This window comes from Drosophila subobscura, chromosome J, assembly GCF_008121235.1.
Source record: "Drosophila subobscura isolate 14011-0131.10 chromosome J, UCBerk_Dsub_1.0, whole genome shotgun sequence".
In the NCBI taxonomy this organism is placed as follows: domain Eukaryota; kingdom Metazoa; phylum Arthropoda; class Insecta; order Diptera; family Drosophilidae; genus Drosophila; species Drosophila subobscura.
The window spans coordinates 15,484,282-15,510,703 of NC_048532.1; the positions used below are offsets into that span (position 1 = coordinate 15,484,282).

The 26,422-nt window shown below is 45.8% G+C and overlaps 1 long non-coding RNA gene across 8 annotated transcripts in view; it reads left to right on the forward strand.

Annotated features, from left to right (window-relative positions):
• LOC117894203 overlaps positions 1 to 26,422 on the forward strand; it is a 106,546-nt gene that overhangs the window by 11,292 nt on the left and 68,832 nt on the right. For all 8 annotated transcript variants that reach the window (XR_004648852.1, XR_004648857.1, XR_004648851.1 and 5 more), the window contains one exon: positions 5,423 to 5,538. This is a non-coding gene — a long non-coding RNA (uncharacterized LOC117894203). The remainder of the gene's footprint in view (positions 1 to 5,422; positions 5,539 to 26,422) is intronic.

The window sequence follows — 26,422 nt, forward strand, 5'->3', positions numbered from 1 at the left end:
ACTAATTTGCGTTGCGTGGAATTTTTGTTGATTTTCTTTCTATCATTTGTTGCCGTTTGGGCTGTGTGTGAAAAGCGTTTAATAAAAAGTTGTAATAAATATTTAAACGCTGAAAGATATGAAGGAGAGCATTGGCATGGCAACGTAAAACAATGGGCCACATTTTACGGATACGTTGAAAATGCTAAATAAAAAAGGTATTCAAAGTGGTGCTCTGCTGACGATGATGATGATGATGCTAGCCGAGTGGTGGTGGCTCTCGTATAATCGTAAAAAATTCATTGAGGCAATTGTCTGGCTTTTTGCAGGCAGATTATCTGCAATATGTTGCCTCCCACAGGTCAAGCGTGGCACATCAATTACTTTGTGGCACAGGCGCAGGCACAGGCTCACAGACCTCCCTCTCTAGACAGGAAACACGCACACACACAGACAGACTGTCTGTGGATGCGGCAGGCACACAGACACAGGTTGACCTCTCAATTTAACGCTTATTCGCTTATAATGCCAGGAAATGCCACAACATCTTCGATCGATGAAGGAGGCAATGGAGGATGGGACTTGCCTTGCTGTTGTTGTCTTTTGGCAGATACTTGATCTTGGCATCGGATTGTGCGTTGATTGTTTTATTATTAAGATGTTTGGATAGTGGAGAAAATTTAATTCCCCCACTCCCCTTCGACTTTATGGCTATATTATTAAGGTAATCTGTGAAGATCTTTGCCGAGCTGCAGAGCTCAAAGTTGTCAACAATTTGGGAAAGCTATTGGGAGGGAGTTATGGCAGGGATCGATTGAGGTATTTTGGGTCACAATTTGCAGCGTAGAATCGTCTGAGGAATGTCTAAAAATGTCTTTGATCTTCCTTTTACGTAGAAGTTAAATCTGCGATGCGTTGGCATTAAAGAACAACCCAGAACAGCCCCTGATTTGTGGGATTTAATTATAGCGAAATACTTTGGCACTCGTTTTAATTATTCAAATAATATTAGATGATTCCCGGGGACCATGCACGATCTTCTCTCCCAATGGAAGATTATCCCAAGGAACATCCAAGTGTCTGGGCACTAAATGGAGGATTCAGGTGCCTTGGAACTTGCATTCGAATAAAACACTCGTCCAGAGAATGCCTCAGGGAATCTTCTTGAATTCCTCAGTGAATGCCTGATTGGCGATAGTCTCTCATTACCATCTTCATTCGTATGGTGGCTGCCACTTAATGTGTGTGCCACATGTGCAACAACAGCTACTCGTTTGGCCACATACATAAATCTAATTAGTCGATCCATTAACGTGACACCAAGAAGGCGCCCAAAAAAAAAAACCACGTAGACAAACGGCCATTAGGCGGACTGTCAATGTGCTTTTATTATAACTTTTTATAATTCTGTCTGCATTTTGCCACAAACTTCACCCGCCCGACCGCCCTCTCTCTTTCTAACTCCCCTCTTGCCCCTCTCTCTTTCTCTCTCTTCTAACCATGTGGCGGCTGCAACATTTCATTAATCGAGTCACGACATTAGACATTCAGCAGCAAGAGAGGGGAGGCAGCCCATAACCAGCCATAAAGGCAGGGAGGTGGTGCAGCGGCAGGGGCAGGCGAACCATTGGAAAAGCCAAAAAGCCCGGGCGTATGGCAGAAATTTTCCTCCATTGCGCTTTTGGCCAAAAAAAATTGCAGCTTTGACAACTTTATCGCTGCAAAGCGATCGACAACACAAGAGCCCAGGCAGCCAGAGATGTCAACAGCAGGGCTGCTGGCTGACAGCAACAACAACAACAGCAACAGGGTAGGGCGGAGGGAGAGGGAGGAAAACATTTCCCAGCCTCAAGGAAAAACTGTCAACGTGGCTCAAAAAGGAATCTAAATTAAATCACATAATCGCTTTGACGGATTGTCCCGCCGATTGGTTGAGTATTTTCGATTCAATTCTATGGCTCTCCGATCGAATAAAAGACTGACTCTTGCCCCCTGCGCCACAGATAATGCCACACACATGGCAACAGCCGTCTAATGGCTCCACTAATGGCTGCAGCAGCAGCGGCAGCGGCAGGCATATCCGCCAGATTGAGAGTCTATATGGCTGCATATTAATTGCAATATCAGGCTCCCCAGTCCCCTACCACCGCAGCCAATCGCTGTGGCTGTTGTTTGCTTATGAGAGATGTGGTTGCTGTTGTTGTTGTTGTTGCTGCCACCAGTGGCTGCTGCTGCTGCTGCCTCGTTAGTGCTCGATTTTTAGTTCAACGGTGCAATAGGTTGAAAATAGGTTCGTGTCTCTCTATCTTTTGGGGAGCAATAAAAGCGACAGCGATACACTATGAAAGTCAGGGTAAATCCTAATGAAAACTGAAGAAAATTGGGCGTTTATTTAGCTCGAACTTCATTGAATTTGAATTAAAAGGGATTTCCACTTCAAACTTTTTTAAAAATCTAAATGAGAGATCCAATGGAAATCAGTGGAAATTGAAGTGAAATTAACCTTAATTTAAGGTAAAATTATGAACTTAAGCCAAGGAAATATTTCAGCCATTAAAAGTCGAAAATAGTTCAGAAATTTCAATATAATTTCGATAAATCTTTCTCTCAAAAGAATATCACAATAAAAGCTAACCTTTAATGCCATTCCGACTATCCTAATCTCTTTAATTAGTTAATATACCCGCGCGTTATGGCAGCGCGAGCATAACAATAGAATTGAAATGCTCGAAAGCTTGTGGCTGGCAGTCGCTGGGCTGTGTGCGGGGGCGTTGCACAAATGAACTTTCCCACACACTCGACACCAAATACAACATTGATTCAATTACGTGTCGACTCTGTCTCTGTCCATGTGTGAGTGTGTATCTGTGTCAGCCATTGCATTGCATGTTAGTTAGCATTTAGCGCGGGAAATATTGTACAGCATTTCAGCTTCCTGCTCCCATAATGAGAGTCGGAGTCGGAGCAGAGTCGTAGTCGGTGGAGCTGCCACTGCCACTGCCACTGCCCCTGCCCCCATATCATTATTATTACAGTTTTCGCACTTTAATTTATGCACCTGCTGCTGATTCGTGCAACGAACGCCGCCCTGGCTTATGGCCCCCCTGGTTATGGCCGCCCAGGCCACACCCACATCGAGACAGTAATCGATTTTTTGTCTATGGATATTTTTATGGGCAATAAATTTCACTTTCAATTCGATTATTTGTGTTTATTCGTGATAATTTATATTCCATGTTTTTTATTTTTATTAAGTTATAAAAAATATAACATTAAGAATAAATTTAGGCATACAAATTGGTATAAAATGGGATATAAAGTTAGGTGAATTTAGATAAGATTGTTTGTATAAATAGAGACATTGATTTGGGTATAACTTAGGCATAAAAATGGCATAAATTTAGGTCTAAAGATAGGTCGAAATTGAGGTATAAACAGGGACAAATTTAGCATTGAATCTGCCGCAGAACCTAATTGATCTGATTACACGATTTGTGGCACCAGCAATACTCATGACTCTTGACTCTTTGACACATTTGGGGGCAGATCCAATCGATTCACACACACAGCATTCAGCATTAGACATTATGCATTAAGCATTAAGCACCTGGTCAACATTTCAGAGAGGTGCCTTGACCCGCAACCCCACCTCCATGCAACACATTTTCCGCTTGTGAACTTTTCTGAATACCGAGAAAAAAAACTGACAAAAAAAAACAATTGGCAAAGCAGCGCCCGCAGTTTTGTATTAGTTTTTCCGCCGCTGCACTGCGTTTTCATAACAAAATGTTCTGCTGTGTGGTTTTTTTTGGGTTTTCTGGCTTTGGTTTTCCTTTTCTGGCTATCAGTATCAGTGAGGCAGTGTGGCAGTTGCAGTTGCAGGCAACAAATCTGCAAAAGGTCATAAAATGTGCGCTGTATTGTTGCAGTTGTTGCTGTGGTCGTGTAAATTTTTACACGCCGAATCACACAGCCGCCAATTGTTTGACTATGCCTGCGCCTGCCCCATCTGACATGCAACATTGATGCGGACGGAGTGGAGTCTCTCTCTCTCTCTCTGGCTCTGACTCTGACTCTGAAGTTGGACTTCGACAAGAGGCATTCAACTGTCAACAGTTACTACCGAAACGACCGACAAGAGCCGCTAAATGCCGCCAAATAACTCACGAGAGGTACAACACGCTCCTCCGCTCCTTCGGCGGCTGCGGCTGCTGTTGCTGCCATTTTGGCCGCAACTACAAATCACTTTTACTGCGCCGGTAATGCTGCTGCTGCCCCTAAAAAGTCCGACAGTCGAGCGAGCGCCGAAAAAATTATTTAAAATATAAATAAAATTCTCTAAATATTTGCGCGTTGATTTCCCATTTAGCCGCCTGCCTTTCAGCCTTTCAGCGGCGGGGCAATTAAGGTGCAATAATTTCGGATCATTAGGTTAAATTTGTCACGACCCGCTGCACGAACAACCCCACCACCGCCACAGTGCCCCAAGGGGGCAGGCAGGCAGGCAGGCAGGCAGCGACTGTCCAGACGGTCCAGACAGAATGTAAAAGCTCAAGCGACGACGACTGCTCGGACAAGTCAAAGCGGGCTGTCCATTTGGTTGTACGAGTACGAGTCCGGTGTCCCAGTGTCCCGTGTCCCATGCCCCTGGCAGATTAGGCATAATTTTCAGTTTTTAGGTTTTTCATCGTACTACACTTTACCCCCGCATTTTCCTACTGCCGCTGCGGCTGCTAGGTGGCACTCTTTACAAATTATGACACAATTTGTTGGCCAAATTTGGTAAGCGGTTGACATTTGGCCATGTTTCTTGTCGATTGTCATCGCTGTGCTGCCTGCGTTGTCGTTGTCGATCGTCGCTATCATTGGCAGGCCCATTGGCGCGCTATCAACATGTGGCATAATGACAAGGAAAACGCCACACCGCAACACTGCAACATGGGGCACAAGCAGGCAGGCGACTCGCTGGGAAAGTGATGCCAAGCAGCGCGTGGGCGATGCAGGTTTTTATGTAAGCAAAAGAGGAGGCGGCAAAGGAGGAGGTGAGAAGAGGGGGAGGTCTCTGGAATTGCATTCCACAAATCGATTGGCGCTGCGCACACGCACTGACCGCAATTTTGTGGCATGGTGGTAATTTTTTTTTGCTCAATGAATCATCGGTGGAGCGATGGGAGTTGCAAATAGAGGTGGAAGCGTGAGATGTAATAAATAATACAAATAGTTGAGAGCGTGGAATAAACTTTGGGAAATTCTGGCACATAAGAAACTAAAAATTTTATCTTTTTGGGTTTTATTTATTTAAAGTGATTTGATTTTACTACTTTAAATTTCCAAAAAAGGGCTTTGGGAATGAAAGTACCTTTAAAAAATAATAGAAAAATTAAAATAAGAAGCAGTGATAATTTTAATTAATAAAACCCTTCCGTTCTTTGCATACTTTCAGAAAAATGTTTACGCAATTGATGGCCAAGAAGTTTATGCTGGAAAATGCAAGTTTTGCTTAAGCGGAAAAATGTTTACAGAAATCCAAAAGAATATTCTGCAGTCTTCAGTTAACCGGTAAGTGCTTGCTATTTTTATTATATTACTATTATTCCATGTTGTTCTATCATCCCAAACGATTATTTCCCTTGAAATTTTAAGGGATAGTTTCTCTGAACTTTATTTGAACCAAAACCAACCCCAAAAATCGATCACCCACTCAGTTCTTCTGCTGCCATCTCTAGCAATTATCGCAACTTACATTTGGCTGCTTCCCAGGGGACGACAAACGACCAAATCCGCGGGGCACGGCGTCGGGTACCAGCGATGTGTGTGGCATTTCTGTCACTTGACGCTGAATTATTTTCACGCCTTTTTACAAATGTTTGAATGGTTGGAAAAGCGCAAGCAGCGCCACAGCACCATAGGCATAGCCATAGCGGGGGCGACAGACAAACAGACAGACAGACAGCAGTGCAGTGCAATGTGTTACACTTATGGCTAACGCCATGCGGCAAGGCCTCAGCATAAAAACTTGGACTCAATCCCAGTGCCACAGAGAGACAAACACACACACACACACACAGAGACACACTGGGGCAGCATTTGGTGTGCGACGCATACGATTCGGACACGGACTCGCGACTCTCGGCGGTCACTATGGAGATTTGCTCATAAATCTGACAAACTCAACGCTAATATTTGCAGACTTCGTTAGACACACTGCAAAATGCATTTGATATGCCTTAAACGGGGGCCTCAACTCTTGCGACTCTTGCAGATCTCAGATGGGAGTTGCGGCCAGGGCCGAAACGAGTAGGTGGTGGCAACCAAGACGCTGTCGCTGTCCCATACTTCTGCCACTGCCTCTCATGCTGCTGCTGCTGCTGCAGTCTCTGCCTCTATGCCTGCCCCAGTGACAAGTGTAAAGAGCTGACAAGGCGGCAGGCAGGCAGGCAGGCAGGCAAGTCACTAAAATGTGAAATGCGGACAACATTTTTATCAGATTACTTGAACGAATGCCTATAACCGATGGTCCACTAACCAAGTCTGAAATGGCAGGAAAAACTAAAGAAAAAGTGGGAGAAAAACTGTGCAGAAATTGTGGTAAAAATGAAAGGAAAATCTGGCTAAATATGAGAGTGAATGGCGGCGGCGGCGGCATCTGCGGCATCATCGAGTCCGGGTGGTCATCATCCATTAATCTAAGGCGCCTCAACATTCACTCTCGTGACCTCAGACCTTTTAGTGCCACTCCACACTCCATTCAGTCTGTGACTAGTTCACTCCCTCGCTGTGGCTGTGTGGCTTTAAGTACAAGCAACTAATTTAATTTTCATTTATCATAAAGGCAGCAACTAATTAATTTCCCGCTGAGCTGACGCTGCGCTGCTGCCAGTGTGCCTGCCCGCTGCTTGCACTTTTGATTTTGCACAGACATTTTAATTATTTAAATGCAGGCCGAAGGCTAAGTTTGAATCGCAAATCATGGCTCATAAATCCATCAAAATGGTCAATACCAATAGGCAAAGCGGCAGCCACAGCCGCCACGAAGGAGGCCAGAACACAGAGCCACAAAGTCTTGGCCAAGTGCCATGCAAATGTTGTACAACATTAAAAGGCTACAAGAACAAACCATTGAAACATGAGAGAGGCATGAGGCATGCGGCATGAAGCATGAGGTATGAGGCATGAGGCATATTGCAGAACAATTGTTTTAGTAGCAATTGTTGTTCTCGATTCGGTGGCAGACACACGGTGGGGACACTGGTGCACAGACACAAGACAATCTGTGTGCAGCGTCTGGTCTCTGGTCTCTGGTCCGGTCAGACATTGACTTCCACTTTGTATCTGCTGCGGCTGCTGCTGCGGCTGCTGTTTTTGGTTCACGATTCGCATTGAAATGTTACTTTTACGATAAGTCCAGCCTCCTACTGCCTCCCCTTTACCCCTCCTCTCGTGACCCTGAATTGTTTAGAATAATTTGCAATTGCCATAATATTTATTATGATTTATTAAACGCATTCATTCGCCTCTCTGCAGCACTGCAACGTGCAGCCTCTGTTTCTGTTTCTGTTTATGTCTGTGGCAAGGGCCCTCGACTCTGTGCCTTGAGTTCTGCTTTGAGTCCGCAATTAAACTGTTTACCTTTTGTGTGTCTCGGCAATTTATTAAAAATGCATTAAAATACATAAATAAATCGCTTGCCATTAGAGTTTTCATAAACTTCAACTCGTTTTGCAGGGCGGGCAATCGTAAGACAAAGCCAATCCAAATCCAATGAAAATGTCACCAAAGTAATTTGTCGACTGAGGCTTTTCCCTTGGGGCAGAAAATGGAATAACTGTGGTGGAGGGCATTACTGGAGGGGTTTCCCTTGGGGGTTTTAATAATAAATCTTTGGGGGATTGCTGGACAGCAAGTGGAAATAAGTAAATGGAATTTTAATTACCTTTCATGTGAGCAAATTCTTTACATTCTCGCGTTCCCCAAAGCCTTCAGCTAAATGTATCTATTACACTGAGAAAGGAGCACTGCTTTAACCTTTTTCGCCTTTGAAAGTGTCTCGAAATGTTTGCTTTTGCGGTGACAGTTTACAGTTTTTAATTTGGTGACAAGGAATGTGGCAACAGTGGACTTAGAGTACAGGAGTACTGTGGTGCGAAAGACAGGATTTGTACCCCCAAAGATCTCTGAAAAATATCCCAAACCAAGAACCAATATCTCCACCTAAAATGCAACAAGATCGTCCATCAGGCACCACTGTAGACCGCAGCATATGACAAATGTCTTCTAATTAGCCCCAGTGGCAGGCAGGCAATAGTCAGGCAGAGTGTGTGGCAGCCACATGTCAGCACGCGATGCTACCTGTTGCATGGCAAAGACAGTTTTGTTGCCTCAAAGAGCAAGAGCAGCCACAGCCAACTGCAGTTTGAGTGAAAGACTAATTAAAAAAGTGCCATCAAAGTGTGGCACACACACGGTGAGGAGCGGGTCTGGTCTGTGCGTGTTACGATGGGATGGGGCATGGGGCATGGGGCATAAAGCCAATGATTTTATGGGGCAAGCGCTGGGATATCGATATCGATGGTTGGGGCACCCACTGGGTGGCATTTGCAACATGGCAACATGGAACAGCAGCCGCAATATAAACAAACACATGTTAGAGCCAAGGCTCTGCCTCAGACTCTGCCTCCTTCGCCTTCCTAGCTGGAGCTGCAGCTGTGTGTGTGTGTCTAAGTCTGTGTGGCATGCAAAACAATATTCCCATGAACATGAAAACCACTTGCTACAAATTGTTGAACAAGAGGCAGGCAGCGGCAGCAGCAGTAAAGCAGCAGCATAAAAAGCTCTGCGCAGTGCAACATTTTTAAACGGATGCAGATAACGATCGTCGAACACAAATGGTGCAGAAATAAACACGAGTGTAGATGCAAATGATATGATAAGCAGCGCAGTGCGGAGCGGAGGGGGGAACGTACCACAGATTGTGGCAGAGTGCAGCAGAGGGTTAGGGGGTAGCGGGGCAGCCGCACGTCCATCACAAGAGCGCGGCATAAATCGTGGCACAAATGCAAATTAAATGATCAGCAAGCGATGAGGGGAAACGGGTTTCCAGCAGTCCACAGCAGAAATTACTGTCACAGCGAGTCGCCTCCTAATCGAATGAATGCGCTGCTCCTGCCTCCTGCTGCTCCTCCTGCTGCTGCTGCTCCTTCCTCTTGTCCTGTCAATTATGTGTAAGACGGGGAGCAAATCCCCAAGACTTGCGACTGCCTATTTGCCGCATCATTATAATCACGTGTTGATTGCTTTTTAAACTTTTGCGCCACAAGACGAAGACGAAGACGAAGACCGACGGGGACCGGTCGACTGCTGCAGCCTGTCTCTTGGCCTAAAGAGTGGCCTAAGCAGGCCAGGCTCTTCTGCGTATCGTGCTGCGGGGCCTGGCCTGGCCTGGTCTGGCTTGGCCTTTAATTTCCATGCGAAACGAGGCGCCAGGCGGGCAAAAACATCGTTGCAGCAGACATAGCAGCTTGTTAAGCAAATGCTGATAATTAGGCGGCAGAGGCAGTGGCAGAGGCAGAAGCACTGCAGCTGCCACAAAACGTGGATAATGGGTCATTGGATGAGGCACAGGACAGGCAGCAGGCAACAGGAAACCCCCCCTGTTCTCACTGTTGACACAAGGCATATAAAGGCATGATTAGGGAGGGGAGTTGCCGGGGCATGCATAGCGAATGACCAAAATGTCTTAATTTCAGCCAAAAGAAAATGCAATCTATAAAAAAAGCAGAGAAACCGCCCCTCAGGGAGGAGGAGAAGTAGGAGGAAACCCTTGGATTTTTGGGCTTAACCACAATTTTCCACTCCATGGGCACTCCACGCTCCAGTCGCGTGTGGCAACCCACGCAAACTGCTGCCCAATGGTATTCTGTGGCAGGGTTTATTCATATTCATATTCATATTCATACGAGGAGCACTCGTGTATATTCATATTTAAAGGGAAGATGAAATTATAATGAAGACATCAACAACGAAGTAAATCGCCAGCCCACTTTGATTTTTATGGCCAAAAAGGTTCCATAGCGGGCGGAGGGGGTGCAGGTTTGCGACCTCTTACCGCCAGAGAAGAGGCCTCTAGAGCATGGAGGATGGGGGCATGGACTGCATCGAGAGTAGTAGGTGGTGCCCAAAACAAATTGCAGGCAATCGCAGGGGCCGTAAGTATGCTAAATTATCAAGCGACCGTTGTCTTGTGCAGCCAGGAATACCCTTCAGGGAGGGTATGGTGATGGGAGCAAGGATTATGGCAAGGGAAAATGTAGAAGAAAATGAATCTTAACTGGGGTTGACAGATATATGCATAGATGGAAAAAGCTTTAAATGTTGGGTATTAATAGAATTAAGCGTCTGCCAAGCTTTAATTTATGTTTTCTTAATGGAAAATATTTAAAGAACTGTTCCCAGAGGTATCTAAAGTTTTCTAGAAATAAAATCGCAAAGTTTTCCCATTGAAAATAATACCTAAAACTTCAACAAACCTTCCAGAAATGTTTCTACTCACAAAAGAAATATCTCTGCATCTTCTATCTCCCCTCTTCAATCTCCAATTTAATTCTCCTTTTGCATTAGGGTATTCCCCGATTCGTTCTCCCCTTGGCCACTCTTTGGCTTTGCCTCCAATATTTTGCAGAGTTTTTCCGGGATGGCTTTCCAATACGAGTAAATGGCCTTTTGAATGCTGAAGGCGGCCGAAAAAAAGAGCCTCGCAAAACAAACAATCGCGACCGACCGACCGACCGTTCGGAACGTTGATCGTCGGGGTGTATTATTATGAGAAGTACGAGGCATTAACATTATTGGTATTATTGGTGCGCTGGACAATTTTGGGGGGCAATAAAAGACACAAATTGCTGCTAATAATGATGCTGAATGGGTGGGAGGCAGTGGCAGCGGCCACAGCAGCTACAACTCTCCGCTCTCCTCTCCATTTGCCATTCCTCTCCTTCCATGGAGACTCCTTTCTTTTGTCCATTTCTTTGGCCCCACTAATAGCCGCCTCTTTCTCCAATTGTTCTGCACTCTTGGCTGCCCCTTTCTCCACACTCTTTTCTCCCCCTTTTGTGTTCCATTCTTTCCTTCTGTTTCTGTTGCCAGTTCGTTGCTCAAGTCTTTTGTTTCAGCGCCTCCTTGTGAGTCTTTTTGTTAATATTTTTACATATTTTATTGAATGCTACGATAGTTGCATGGCCTGTCATGTTCTCTGCCCTCTGCGCCCCCCTTGCCCGCTTGCTCTTTGTTGCTGCCTTTTCGTTTGGGGAGCAGTTTGGGGGCTGCACTTTTTTGCTTTTTCGCTGTGAAACATTTGTCATTTTTACCATTTTTAGCCAAGCGTGACAAGCGTTTCTTGGCCATGTTGCAGCATGCAAATGCAGCAGGCAGCAGGCAGCAACAACAATGGACAGGAGTGTGTGTTTGTGTGTGTGTGTAAGTGTTGTATGTGTGGATTGCTTTTCAATATGCGATAAAGATCTCAAATATTGTTAAAACAAACAAGAAATTTATTGAATATGCAATGTTTTTTTTTGCGAGCTGTTTTGCATTTGTCTCTGTCTGGCCACAACTGTTGAGTGGAGGAGGGAGGGGGTTTTTATTGTTTTATTTATTGTAGGTGAGAAGTCAAATATTTGTGGGTGGCACAGCCGCAGAAACAGCAGCAGCAGCGGCGGCAGCAGTGCCGAAGCGATTCATAAATGGCACAGCACAGTCGCACATCTCGCCTTTGCCATCGCCATGGCACAGGTTTCGGTTTCCCACTGCCTCAGGAATGATTTTTGTATTTGATACTCTTAAGACAGGGCAGGTATTATGAGTGCTGGGAGATCTTTGCAAGCGGTAGATTTAGCGTTTAAAGATGTGCAAGGAAATTTGTATTTTTGAGGGATTATTTTTTGAAAGAAGTGCAGGAGGGGAAAAGACTTGAAGCCGGACACTTTTTCATATAAACTACCACAAAAACTAGTTCTAAATCGCTGCCATAAGGCATTAAGATTCTTTATCTGACTTTCCATGCAAGATAGTGTCTGTCATTTTGCAAATATCTACCAGAAACGCATGAAAAATGTGTTAAATTGTAAAGAAAATGCAAAGAGAGGCAACAGTTCTTTAGTTTCATTCGATTCTACATAATTTTATGATTAAATTACATTAATTTCATTACAATTAGCTGACTATTTTCTATAGTTAACAGCAAACACAATAAATAATGACTTTCAAGTGTATCTTTAGCTGCGACTTCCCTTGTAAAGATACACAAACAGATAGCCTTTGGTTTGTCGCTTTTTATTTTAGTTGCAGGCGGATATATACTCGTACAGACAGGCGGTACACGGGCGGTACACAGGCGGTATGTTGCTTGTTTGCTGGCCATATAAGTCATAGGCGTATAACGGAGAACGAGCACAACATATGTCTCAGAAAAATATACAAATGCGATCTATGGCTTGGACCCGAGGTTAATTCCAGCATTAAATAAAAAGCCAAGAGACAAGCCTAACATTTGCTGCTGCTGCTGCTGCTGCTGCTGCACTGCGGCACTTGCAACCAAATGATGCAATCTGCATTCGAGAGATGAGAATCGGAATCTGTTTTGGGTGGGGAGAGCGGGAGGGGGTATGGATCGGTGCTGCTGCAACCCACGCCAGCGGTTCGACTGTTCTTCCTCTTTTTCGATTTCCGGCCATCTCTGGGGTCCTGCCGCCACTTGTCCCCATATAATTTGCTGCACTTATTTAGCGGCCCACGCATGTGGCAGCCACAGCAAACTGACAAAAGACAAGAGACCAGAGACAACGCAAAACAGACAAAACAGACAGCAGAAAACGCAGACAAATTAGCCCGAGCCAGACATTTGGCCAAGAGCCTTTCACACATACATATTTCGCGGTGCTCTGCAGCCAGGCCAGGGGGCATGCAGCAGGCCACAGGCAGACCCCAGAGGCGAGGTCAAGCGCTGGAGCATGGGAGAGAGACATACAGAGGAGTTGCACAACCCAAAACTTGATTTGCATATGGGGTTGTCGGGCGATTTAGTTTTTCCTTTTTGCCTTTTCATCGATCTTTACTTCAGTTTGCGGTGTTTTTCAGCGGGTTTCTTTTAGTCTTTTTCGCAATTTTCCTGTGTCTGTTTTGCTTCATTGACTGTCGCCTTTTCACCTGTTAACGGTGCAGCAAAGAAGTATCTCTACTTTGCATATCTCAGGGATGCGTAGATTAATCAATGAGGAAACCTCAAAAAGGGACTACTCTGGGGTCTCCCTCTACAGATTTCTGCGGCATGTCTCTGTTTCGTTCTTGCGCTGTCTGTGGCAACGTCTGGTGGGCGTACACCTAAAAAAAAAGAAGAAAAAAAAGACTGCCAAGCGACGACGTGAGGCTTTCTTGGCTCTCCATTGTCTGGTGGAGATAATCTGTGATTCGTAAACTCCCACAGGTCAGGCGAGCACATCAATTACTTTGGCACAAGTCCAAAAGCGACAACATGCACTGCGAGAAATGCAGAAACTAGAACTAGAAGAAGAGGCAAATAAAACTGCCCAAAAGTAAGAAAAAGAAAACTTTTAAGATAAACTTTGTGGCAGTAGGAAATACTCCTTTTGGCAGTAAAATTCTTTTCATGTTTCTATAACTTTTTGCTGCACTGTAGGCCCCTTTCCTCTTGTGTTCTCTCTTGGAGTCAAAAGTCTTTGCGGGGCATCTTGGGCATCGTAGCGCCATCCGAATGGCAAAGAGAATGACCTCTCAATTTATTGCTGCAGCGCCTTTATCCTTTTGGCATATGCGATTTGTATCGACTTAAGCACACACACACCAGTACACACACAAGCACACACACCAACCAGCACACGCTTAAGCACATCTTGGAAAAAGCCAAAAGAGAATCTCCCTCTCGCTGCTATAAATGCCCTACGTTGATTGTTTTATTATGATGATGTTAAATTATTGTAATCCATGGGCGCAATCGCAATCGTTGTCGACATCATCATCAAGAGAGGGAGAGGGAGAGGGAGGGAGGCAGCGCAGATCGCTTGCCATTATATGTGCGTATGTGTGTCTGTGTGTGTGTGCTGTGTGTGCTGTGTGTGCTTCCTCCCCCAATGCTCGATGCAATATCTTCTTCTTTTTGGTGTCTGCTCCTCTCCCCATGCCCTGGCATGGCTCTGTAGGCGTTGCTATCCTTTGCGTAAAATAAATAAACACAAGCGCAAAAAACAAAAACAAATAAATGCTTTGGCATTCGATGAGGTAGGGAGTGGGGAAGGGGGAGTAGATGCTTGTAAAAGTGCAAGGGAGATGCCAGATGGAAGTGTAGAGTCAGAGAGAGAGAGAGAGAGAGAGAGAGAGCAAAACACTTACAGATTACGATCTCTCGAAGGAGCCTTGGCCAACTCTTGGAGTCTTGGTCTCGGATCGGATCGGATCGGATCGGTCGCATTGGTCGGGTTGGCTTGGCTTCGGTCGGTCGGTCGTTTGGTCGGTCGGTCGGTGGGTCTCTTGATGCCAGGTCCGTGATAATTTTGGGTTGCACGCTTATTTAATATGCGAATTTTTACAGATAAATGGTGAGAAATAATTTGCGCTACGCTCTCCGTTCTCTGCGCGGTTCTGGCCTTTAGCTTTGTGCCCCCTTGGTCCTCATATCTGTTGGCTTTAGCTCTGACTGTGGCAAGATCTGTCTTTGGCTTTAATTTCTATAGCATTTGCTGGTGCGGTGTGGGCGTACTGTTTGCCAAAGGGGCGTGTACATGCTCGTATGTGATCATTTCATTTCCGTTTGAGGGAAGTCACAATCTTCTGGTGTCCAGAAATCTCCTTCCTTCGAGATTCCTCCACTGCCACACAAAGAGTGATTCGTTTCACCCAAATTTCCTTGGACATGTTCATGTTTGCTGTCTGAACTTGTCCTTTGAGTGGTTCCACATCCAACAGCCACCTTCGACTTCTCCACCTCCACCTCCTCCTGTTCTCGATCTCCATTGACTTGTCCCCATGGATTGGCCTTTGGCTTTGCCTCGGCGTTTGCCGCCTTTCCACTCGACTGGCTGCCAATGGGGGCAGCTACTGGTTTTGCGCCTTGTGCCACAATTTAGATCAGTTCAGGCCCCGAACTAGGGAGCTGTGGGGCTGCTGCTGCTGGGGCTGCCTTATGGCATTTGCCAATCTCTGACATTTACACGAGGCGACAATCGGCGACAAAGCCCAAAGCTGCTGCCGAGCTACGCAACGCCCACGCCACCACAAAGAGAGTTGTGCCACACGACACATAGAGCAATAGAGAGGGGGAGAGGGGTTCTCTGACTGTGGCATTGACATTCCATGCATCCGAAGAGGAGGCGCCGCCGCCGCCTTTTGACAAGAAGGCATTTTAATTGTGTGAGAACTCCACCATGGCCACCAAATGTTGCAGTTGCACTTGCAGTTAATCAAGTTGGCTGTTGCATGCCACATGGTCAGCTCCCCGCCCCATCCCCAATAGATTATCGATATCAGACAGTTACAAAAAGTATCTCCGAGAGCCGTTTGGGGGCTTCGTTTGGCGCCAAAAAGATTCTTGCCACCACCAACGGCTGCCCGTAGGGTGGTGGTGGTGGTGGCGGTGGTGCACAGTCCGATGTCTGATGCCCGATGTCGATGCCGACTTTAACTTCAACTCTGAATGCTAATCAAGATGCCGCCGCCGCCGGACAGGACAGGACAGCAGCCGCAGCAGCAGCAGCCAAAACGTTTGCCTGCTTCGATTATGCAAAAAGTCCAATGGATCCGACCCCCAGTTTCAGGCTCCAACTCTCTAGCTCGCCAGCTTTTGGCTCCAGCTTCATGTGTGTCTTGGAGATCTTTCTTGTGCGCTGCGGGGGCTGTGGCTGTGGCGTTTGTTTCTCTGTTGTTCGCTCGCTCGCTGCCTTTTTCTTGATGCCCAAATAATAGCACATAAAACTATAATAGTAATTTTCAAATGGAGGAGAAAGAGCGATGCAATCGGCGATACCCCAGCCAAAGAGCCACAGAGCCGGCAGTTCGGTTCGGTTCGGGCCTGGCCAGCTGTGCGGGCCTTAGTCATAGAAAGGCGGCGGCGTCGGCGGCGGCAGTTGACCACACAGCGAGCTCTGCTCAGCGATGAGCTGGATACAGCGCTGGTCCGCAAATTTATGGCCAGTCAATGCCACAAGCTCCATCCATAACAACAACAAAAGACAAAAGTCACCCCAAAAAGCCACCAAAAAGAAACCAAAGCAAAACACTTTCATTTTTCCACAAACAACGCAAAAATGTTTTAATTTTTTCGCTGGACCGACCGGCCGACCTCTCCCCATGATGCTAATTTATATGGCAGCAAGAGTCAGACCCCCTCCCAGTCGAGGAGAGTGGAGAGTGGAGTGGAGTGGAGTGGAGAGAGCATTTCAGGTTCAAGTTCGGTTCTCGGTTTTCAGTTTCGAATCTTCGTTTCAGGTGTAAATTAAATACACTTTGGAGTCGAGACTTTCGGGGCGCATACTCGTACACACACGCGACAGATCAGACTTCATTAGAGAGTGAGAGAGCCTTGGAATGTTGCGATCCTCGAGATCATTTAAATAGCTATAAATTAATAAGCATCCATTAATTTGGCCCAAGGGGCGTTGCGCATAAATTTCATGATTTCGTTTCCTTTTTTTTGGAATGTATCCAATGACCGATCAGCGAGGGATTGGAGGCGACTCCTTCGTTAGGCAGGGACTGGGGATGGTGCTGGAGGGGCGCATTCAAAGTCAGACAAATTATGTGGTTTGCAACACACGCGCCATAAATTTGTCACTTATGAAAAGGAGAGACACAGAGAGGAGAGGATCAGCAGCGGTAAGCTCTGCTCAGAGTGGAGTGGGTGCAAAATTAATATTATGATGCTTATAAGGAAGTATCGAAAGAAATTGCAAGCTTGAGTAGGATTTTCCTAGAACTCTGACAAATTGAATGTTTCCAAACTTAATTGCAAGACGCCAAAGATGATGACACTGCAGTGTGCCCCCCAGTGGTCGGCAGACGCCAGACGCCACTTCGGTAGGTTGACATTTAAGGAGCTGACAGCAGCGGGAAGTCGCTGACTAGAGGACAACTAGTCTCAACCACTACGACTTGAGGCGCCACAAAAGCGCCCGCACTGTGTGTGTGTGTCTGTGTGTGTGTGCCGCAGGTGTCATGCTGTGCACAAGAAATACTCAAGCAAAAACATTGCTAATATTTGCATTACTCGTACCAAAGGCTGCAAATGCTGTTCCCACGCGCCATTAAAATGTGGGGTAGGGTAGGGGCAGGGGAGACACGTGTAATTAGAACAATTATGCGGCATGTCATTGCGAATGCAATCTCTCAGGGAGATAAGACGCACACACAGAGACCCCAAAGACCCCAAGAACGAGGCAAGGGGCAGTGGGACTCTCCACAGCGAGATGCCAACGTAGTTTCGTCATAGTAGCCACCCGATACTCGTCCGATCCGATATATTCCATTTCATTCCGTTGCCATTCCGCTGAGACGCTGAACTGAACTTCATTTGCATAATTGCTGCGTAAATATTGATATTTGAATTTTGATATTGACCGGCGGGGCCGTACGTATCGCCTGGCTAATGCAGAATACCCTCAGCCCCGCTGCTCTCCACTCTCCACTGCGTGTCGCTGTTTGCATTGCCCAATCGACTGTCAATAATTTCACATATTAAATATTGAATAAAAACGAGGCGTTTAATTAAATGCCTGCCTGACTGCCCCACAGCTGCCCCCAGCTGCTTGGCTTGTGTGTGACACTCATCCGATAGCGCTTCAATTCCCACGCTCTGAGCGGCCGGCAGTATGTCTGTGCCGCCGAGGTGCGTAAGAGCGTCGGGCTACCGAATGAAGACATCACTCTGCACACACAAACTCCGATCTGAGACAGTGTAGGGGCATTCAAAGGTTATTGATTGTACCACAAATTTGAGCTCAAGGAGTTGAAATTAGAAAGACTTGAATTGGGGGCTTTGCTGTCGAAGCTTTTCTAAAATTTGAATGAGAATCATTTGCTGTTTCCAGTAGTGCTTGGCGTCTTCTTCCACCTTTCACACCCCCCTTGCGCAAGCTTTTAGCATCACCAAATAACAACCCAAAATGTGCCTCTGTTGCTGCTGTCACAAGATCGCCACAACACAGAGATGCGAGCATGAGCGATCATGCACGAGAAAGCAAAAGCCACCCCATGCAATGGCAAAAGCAACAACAAGCGCAAACGATTTCGGCTTCGACTGCGGCTGCGCTGCTCGCTCTCTTCTTTGACTGCTCTCATTTTTTGCAACTGCATTTCGTTCGCATTTACTCTCCTCCTATTGTTCCACATTGTTTTTGTTGTTGCGCATGGGCTGTGTATGTTCGTGCTGACACCTCAGACAGAGATAGGGAGATGGAAATCATGTTATGGTTTGGCTCTTTATGCTCTGCTTTTACTCTCTTCGTAGTGATGGTGGGGCGCAGCCTAATAACTTTTTTTACACCATCAAAAATAAATATGTACACACACATGTAAACATTTATCACCCACAGAGCACACCTGTCCGAGTCTCTATAAAAATTTAATTTCCATCCATAACTTTTTCTTGCAGTTGCATTTTCAATTTAAAATTTATGTTTGTAAAATTTGTTTTAGTAAGAAGCTCTTAATGGGATCTCTCGGCCAAACAAGAAAAACTGTCTTTATATTTTTTTGTGTGTGGTGCAGGCTGAAAGCGTTGTTGCAACAACGGCAGCAGCAGCAGCAGCAAACTATTTCAAGTGGCTGCTGTTGCTGCTTGCTGCTGCTGCTGCTTGTGGCAGGCACATGTCCAGCGCCTTGTTAGGGGCAACCGAAAACACAACGTGTAAATTATGCTCTAACACAATTAGCCACTTTAGAAGTGGCTCTGGCTCCATCCCCGCGGCCCTCTCCCACTCTCTCTCCATCTCTCTGTCTATTTTTTGTTTGGGGTAGCAGAGGGGGAGGCTCTGGCTCTTGGCCATTTGCCACTTACATGGCGGCTGCACACAACATTTTGCAACATGAAACTTTGCTACAAAAATTTGTTGCAGTTGCCTAATTAAAAACGAGAAGGGACGTGTGAGACGCTTCTTACGCGTCACAACTTTTATACCCGGCACTCAGTACTACATCTGCACTTTAGCGGTTATTTGTCCAATTTTACATTTTTTCTTCATCTGTCATCTACATCAACAACACTACTCACGCCAACACGCTCCTTTAGCTCGCCACCCTCCCCTATAGACACACACTGCAGAGTCGCGGCAGAGTCAGCGGCAGAGGAAGCGGCAGAGGCAGCGGCAGAGGCAGAGGCAGTGACGTGTCAGGGGCCAGGCCATAAACAGCGCGAAGCAGATTGTGAATGCTGCGGGACGGGGTGGGTTTGGCTACTGCAAATTAATTTCTTCATTGTGGCTATAATAATGATCCAATCGTATCCCAATTTGGTGATCTGATAGATATGGTCATTCCCTACGGAATGGCGTTTTTAGTTTTCTGCTATCTTCAAAATTGTAGATTTGGGAGGTTTTCGCCCTTTTGCGGAGGCGGAAGGGGCCTGGCTCATTTTTGAAATACACTTGTAACAGTGTGAGCATACAGAAGTCTGGATGCAAAATTTTGTGGCTCTAGCTCTTATAGTCTCTGAGTACTAGGCGCTCATCAGGACGGACAGACGGACAGACGGACAGACGGACAGACGGACAGACGGACAGACGGACAGACAGACAGACAGACAGAGACTCGGCTATTGATGCTGATCAAGAATATATATACTTTATGGGGTCGGAAACGTTTCCTTCTGTGCGTTACATACAACCGTTATGTGCACAAATACAATATACCCTATTTACTCTTCGAGTACCGGGTATAATAATAAAAACGCGAGACACACACGAAAAAAACCAAAAAGCGGAGTACTTGGCCGAAAGCTAAGCTGCTGCCAAAAACAGGATGCTACCACCACATCAGTGGCAGCAGTGGAGGAGGAGGAGCGGAGATTGCTGTTGATCGAGGGGGGATCGTGTGCTGCCGTCTAAAATTAAATCAAGCAAATTACATTTTATCTCTGGCACGCATCTCAAAACGCAAAAGCTTAAGCCGCAGCAGAGCTCTATGAAAGGGTGGGGAGAGGGGGCTTAGTGTGGGGATGGAGGCTAGAGTAACGTCCGGGCCAAGTTGCGGGCCCCTCGAGCGAACTGCATAAATTAAAGTCAACTGCCGGCTAAGTGGCGGGCTTTTATTATTAAGCCCGCTGAGCTGCCTGCCTCCATTGCCTGCCTCCACAGCCAACTGTGCAGCTGATCGATAGCTGTCTGTCTTGGCCAAGAGCGTAGAGTGGAGCAGAGACTGGAGTGGGGCAATGCAGAGCAGACAGAGCTACACATATTACAGCTGGGAGTCACAGTTGCAGTCACAGAGGAACTAAATTTGTCTTTGTCACACAAACTGAGGAATGCCTCATCGGTAGGCACAGTGGGCTGGAACAGAGATATTTGTGGATAGGATTTTTAAAGGGAAGCAATTTGGAAGATGGCTGAAAGATGTGCAGGTTACACTGGGGAAACATTGATAATGGTGGAGAGAATACTTAATACTTGCATAAAAACCCAACAAAGAGTCAATTTATCCTCAACTTTATCCCTGGGAAGTCTTGAAAAATTATAAAAAATAAATAAAATGTTCTCCAAGATATTATGTTCTTTTGTATAACTCGTGAATCTTTTGATGAGATACACATAACCATGTGTATCACTACAGAAATTGGAAATAGGTTCACTGATAATTTTTGCTAGAATTCATATCCATAATCCACGTAACTCTACAAGAATCTACCGCTACAAATTCTTCCCATCATCTTCCACTGTATGAAACCCCTACCCTCTGGTCTTCTGAGTCTCTCCTTCTCTCTATTGTGAGTATCGCCCATCGACTATATCAATATTACGTACGAGAGTACTCGTATATGGCTAACCAAGACACTTTGTCAGAGCGCTGGAACCCCTGAGCCGAACCCCAGAGCTGATGCCGAAGCCGGAGCTGAAACTGAAGCTGGAAACTGGAGGAGTGATGGCGATTGCTCGCCCGCCTGTCAAATTAGTGGCATGGCTATTGAAAAGTGAAAAGCGTTTTCAGGCCCCACCGATCAGAGGCCCCCATCGAGTGGTAATTGCAGCTCTCGCTCTCGCTCTCGCTGCATGTGTGAGTGCCCCATGTGCCATGGTCCGCCCTCTTGCAGGCAACAGCCACACATCCACACACACACACATCCTCCTGCATCCATTCCGCTTGCACTGGCAAATGATTTTTCAAGATTCGTCACAGCTGTGTGTCGACAATTTTGAAATTCATGCGATCTCGCAGATGCAGACAGCACAGGGAACGACGTCGTCGATGGTCGATTGTCGATCGTCGATTGTCGACGTAATCGCATGCAGCAAACAAGTTTCAAGAATTTATTTTTATAATTTTTTCCCTGTTTTCGCATACAAAAGTGTTGCAGCAGCCGAAGCCGCAGCCGAAGCAACAGAGGCTGAGGCAGCAGCCCCCTCGCTGCAGTCCCTGGGAGCCTTTCAGGCTTTTTCCAGCCTTTGTTTTTTCTGCTGATGGCTGGCTGCTGGCTGGCTGGCTGCCTGCCTGCCTGCCTGGAGTTGTTGCTGCTTATATTTATGGCATATTGATTAAGTTATTAACATTTTATTAAGGCATTTCCAGAGAGCCCCCGACGTTTGTGGAGCAGCCAAAACTGATTTTTAATTGTCGCCACAGACGGACTGCACTGACGGACGGACGGACGGACGGACGGTCGGGAGGGAGGGAACGCGTATTGCAAATTGTTGAAATGATTGCGGCTCGCGCTGCGGCTGCATACAATGTTGCCTGCCCCGCGACTATCAAATGCCAGGCATTTATTTAATTTATTTAATTTAACTCAATTTGTTTCGACTGCTAATTGCAGTCTCTTTAATTGCAAGAGAGAGGGATAGAAATGTCTTCGTGGAGTGCAGCTCCAGTATTTATTTTATATTTATGTTGCCCTGTCCGCAATGAAGTTTGCCACTAAATCAATTTTGGAATATTTTCCCTTGCTCTAAAATTTATTTATATATTTTTTTGTACATATTTTTATTGATTTTATTTTCATTTTTGCAAACAAATTTTTCTAATTTATGTTGTGTGTTAAATGTCGGGGCAAACCAACAGAAACAAACCAAAAAAGTGACAACCCAAATGTCAAATTGCTGTTGACAATCCGGACAGTGCCGGACAATGGTCTGCCACCCCCAACCCTCTGTTACCTCCCCAACATGGCTTACAGGGGGTCCGCTGCTACTCCTATCTCATGTCTGCAATCACTTTACTCAGCAAAGACAATGCCAGCGCATTATATAAATCATTTCGAATGCCACGCTCTTAATAGGGCCGCCAGACACCTCAACTCGGACATGGACACATTGGACATGGTCAACAGCAGAGCATGTCGCTCTCTGGAAAACACTCTGTCCGTCCGTCTGTACGTCCAAAGCGATCGCCAGCTGCTGTGCTTACGCCTTTGTAGAGCAAGGGGGAGGGATGGGGTTTTGTCTTTAAAGAGCAATCTTTAAGTTATCGCTTGAATGTCAATCAAAGTTATGGGAAATTGTTTGCTAAATATGCAAATGGAGAGTGGAAACCATTTAAGGTTACTTCCCTTTGGAAGAATTCAACTCTGACAATCAAAAATACCATAAATCCCATAATAAACTACTCCTTTTTATACGCGAATCCTCAGCACACAAATATAACTAACAGACGGCCAATTTTCGGTTGTCCTTCCCAAAGATTTTGCCTTTACATTGCGACGTTCACCTGAAAAGCCAACTTAACGTAGCGCTTCTTTTCGGCCTTTGTGAGCTTTCGGTAGCGATGGTGAGCCACAGCCAGAATCTCAGCCTTGCTGAATGTCTCCTGCATGGACAGGTCTTGCAAAATGCGGATCATCTCCTCGAGGTACATCATTGTGGGTGTAACCTTGCGCCAGAAATGGTGCTTGTACCGCTTGATGGCCGATTCGATGAGCAGTTTGCGGGCACAGTAGCCACGCTTGGCCATAATTGTAGGAGGGGAAAACGAGTTAAATTTTGTTTACTTTTACCAAAGTGAAAATGGTGGAAACTAAAAATAGATTGTGTTGAGAGTAGAACGAAAGGAAACATATTGAAGGGTTGGGGTGGGAGTTAAGAATTTTGAGGCATTGCCTGCTTAAAGTCTGACATTTTAATGCGAGAATCGAATGAAAACCAAACCTAATTGGCCCACAAATCCAAAGCCAAAGCCAAACCTAATGAACCCCCAAGCCCATAAGGCAAAAACAGAGACAGAAACAGAGACGCCGCCAACACCGCAAACAAGACTCCAAAAACTATGTAAATCGATTTGTCGATTTGTCATACGAGTCAGCGCGAAACAGACACAGAAACTGCACAAAAAAATAGAAAAAAGAACCGAAACCAAAGACTGGAGAAACCCAAAGACCCCATAGAAGACTGGAACTGGAACTGCAGTTCCACTTCCACTTTGGCTTTGGCTTTGGCATCTTCACAAATGAAAATGAAAACGAAAATAAGTGTGAGGCGCTCTGGAGAGGGGCTGCCGACACGCTTGTAGGTCGTCAAAGGTCCTGCCGTGAATTGTCATTGTCGTGAGTTGCATAATGCCGCACAAAATCGACACAACAATGCACAACACAGGCACAGCAGCCAACAACAACAGCAACCAAGGGGCAGCCAGCAGCAACAACAGCAACAGCAGCTATCAAAGCACTTAATACACTCAAAGAGCTCTCTTGGCCTGGGCCTGGGCCCCAATTCTATGTTGCTGCTAGTAGCTGCTAGCTGCTGCTTGCCTCATTCCTTTCTGGCCTGGCCAATTTTCAAAGCAATTTTCAAGCCGCTGCTGTGGCAGAAGTGGCATCAGTCGTAAATCAAACACAAGAGCAGCAGCAGCCCAAGCAGCAGCCAGCAGCCAGCAGCCAGAAGCATTTCAACACCTTCGCTTAGACCTTGACTTGGAATGAAATCGAAATCGAAATCGGATACAAATTCCGCCGAATTCCCAAATCCAAGTCCAAATCAGTAGCATTTTGTTGCATGACCGGGCCGAGTGGAGCGGAGTGGAGTGAAGTGAAGTCTGCTGCTAATTTGGCTCATTTTATTTTTAAGTAATTTGTAGCGGTACTTCCCGCGCCCCTCCCCCTACTGTTTTGGGCTGCTTAAAGTGCAAATTTTAGTGCCTTCAGGCCAGAGCGACCCTCACCCTCCCAGAGAGCTCCTATTCTTGGCCATATAATTAACGTTTCTGTCTGCCTGGCCCGGCTTAGACCTTGGCTTGTGCGATTTTTGTTTGATAAAATTGCCCCAAAAAGAGCCGAAAAATAAAGAGAATCGAAAGAGAATACGGGAATTGCCATTGACTTGCTGGCTGCTGTCTGTCAGCACAGAGACTCAGAGTCAGAGTCGGAGTCTTGAATTAAAATTCAAAACTCGTGACTTATTTAATTATAATGAGTTTAGATTAGAACGGTTTTGCAGCAGCACGGGAGTTGGCTGGGCAGGCAGGCGGCACAAAGCGCGGCAACAAAGCCACAAAGTCACGGGGTTTATGGGAAACGAGATGCAGATACAGATCGATTCCGTGGCACATACTAGCCGGCGCAATATGGTAATTTGTAACCGAATACTCGCCAAAATTCGGGCATTCATATATCAAACGAATCTCTCGGGTGTGTGCACTCGTTTATAGGCAGGCCCCGCACAACAGCAACAGTACAAATTTTCGCAATTAAAGTTTTTAGAGTCCATGTTTTTCATTCGAGGTCGCTGGTTCGCTGGTTTGCTGGTTTGGCTGGTTGCAACATCTTCGTTCAATCAAACAACAAACAGCCAGCAGCGGCAGGCAGACCAAAACACCTACGTGGCAAACACAAATCACAAAAAAAAAGCCATAAATCCAAATCCCATTTGTCAGCATTAGAAAATTATGCAGCACCAACAAACAGATGGGGAGAGAGGAGGGAATAGAGGAGGGGTAGGTAGGGAGTACAAGACCCCCTCCAACTGCAGAGATTCATAAATTAAATTACACGACAAGCGCAATAATAATAAAAACGATTTGAGGCCCACACGCAACCCGAAAAAAGAACTGCATAGAGAGAGAAAAAAACTATAAGAAACGAAAGCAAAAAAAGAAACAGAAACCTGCACAAAGATTCATTAAAGATTTGCCCAAACAACAAAAAAGCAAAAAAAACAAATCAAAGAGCAAAAAAATAAAAAAAGACTTAAAAGAGAACAGCAACCGTTTTTTATGCATGTAATCTGTGGAGGGAACATGCACAATATGTCCAACCTGCAGAGGGGAAGGTAGAGCACAGCAGGGGGGAGAGGGTGTGGGCAGGTGCTGGCAGAGCAGTAGCAAAGTTTGAAGCGAATTGGACAAGGCGAGCGGTGGGGAGCTAGTTCTTGCCATAGAGGCACACACACAAAATTCACAATTAAAATCAAAATAAATGATGATGATGATGATTATGGTGGCAGTGTGCACCACCAACATTTGTTGCACGCATGCGCGGGCGCCATCATCAGCTGCCATCAGGGGCAGCCATCGTTGCTGGCTTATTGCCAAATTTGGTCAGGCGCAAAAGAGCCACAACACACACAACACACAAGCGGAAGCCACCGGCAGCAGACACCGACTGCCGCACAAGTGTCATACTCACTCGTACTCGTACATTGCAGAGCCATGGGAATCTCTGGCCAGCGAGTGGGTGCCACAAATGTGCTGCTGCTGGCTAAAAGGTGTGTGGTGTGTGGTGTGTTGGCCAAATGACAAAAGTCTTAAAGCAAAGACCAACAGCAGCTACAACAGCAATTGCTGAGAATCAACTGCAGTAAATCAAACAATTGGCTGATGTCAGATGAAGGGGCTGAGGGGGATGCAGGGTGCTTCGGCAAATATGAATCATTGCAATGTTCTGCAGAGGATGGAAATGTGATTAATTTGGAGATCTTTAAATGGTGATAGAATTGCTAAAGATCGATGTAGGAAGAAGCTAAAGTAATTGAAGATCTGTTGTAGATTGATGTTTGGAAAGCCTTTGAACAAATAGGAATCATTGCAGCGTTAAGGATCATAATTCTACAGGATATCGATCGATTTATTACTTATCAATATTTATTTATTATTAATAAATAATCCTTGAAGCTCTCAGATTTTTTAAAGATTGAAATATTCAGCACCCAGTGTGAATTACCCAAACAATTTGTTGTAGATCGTTATGCAAAGCTCTGAAAGTTGCTCCAATTTGTAGACAAATCTCTAATAGATCCCCGTCCGATCCCTA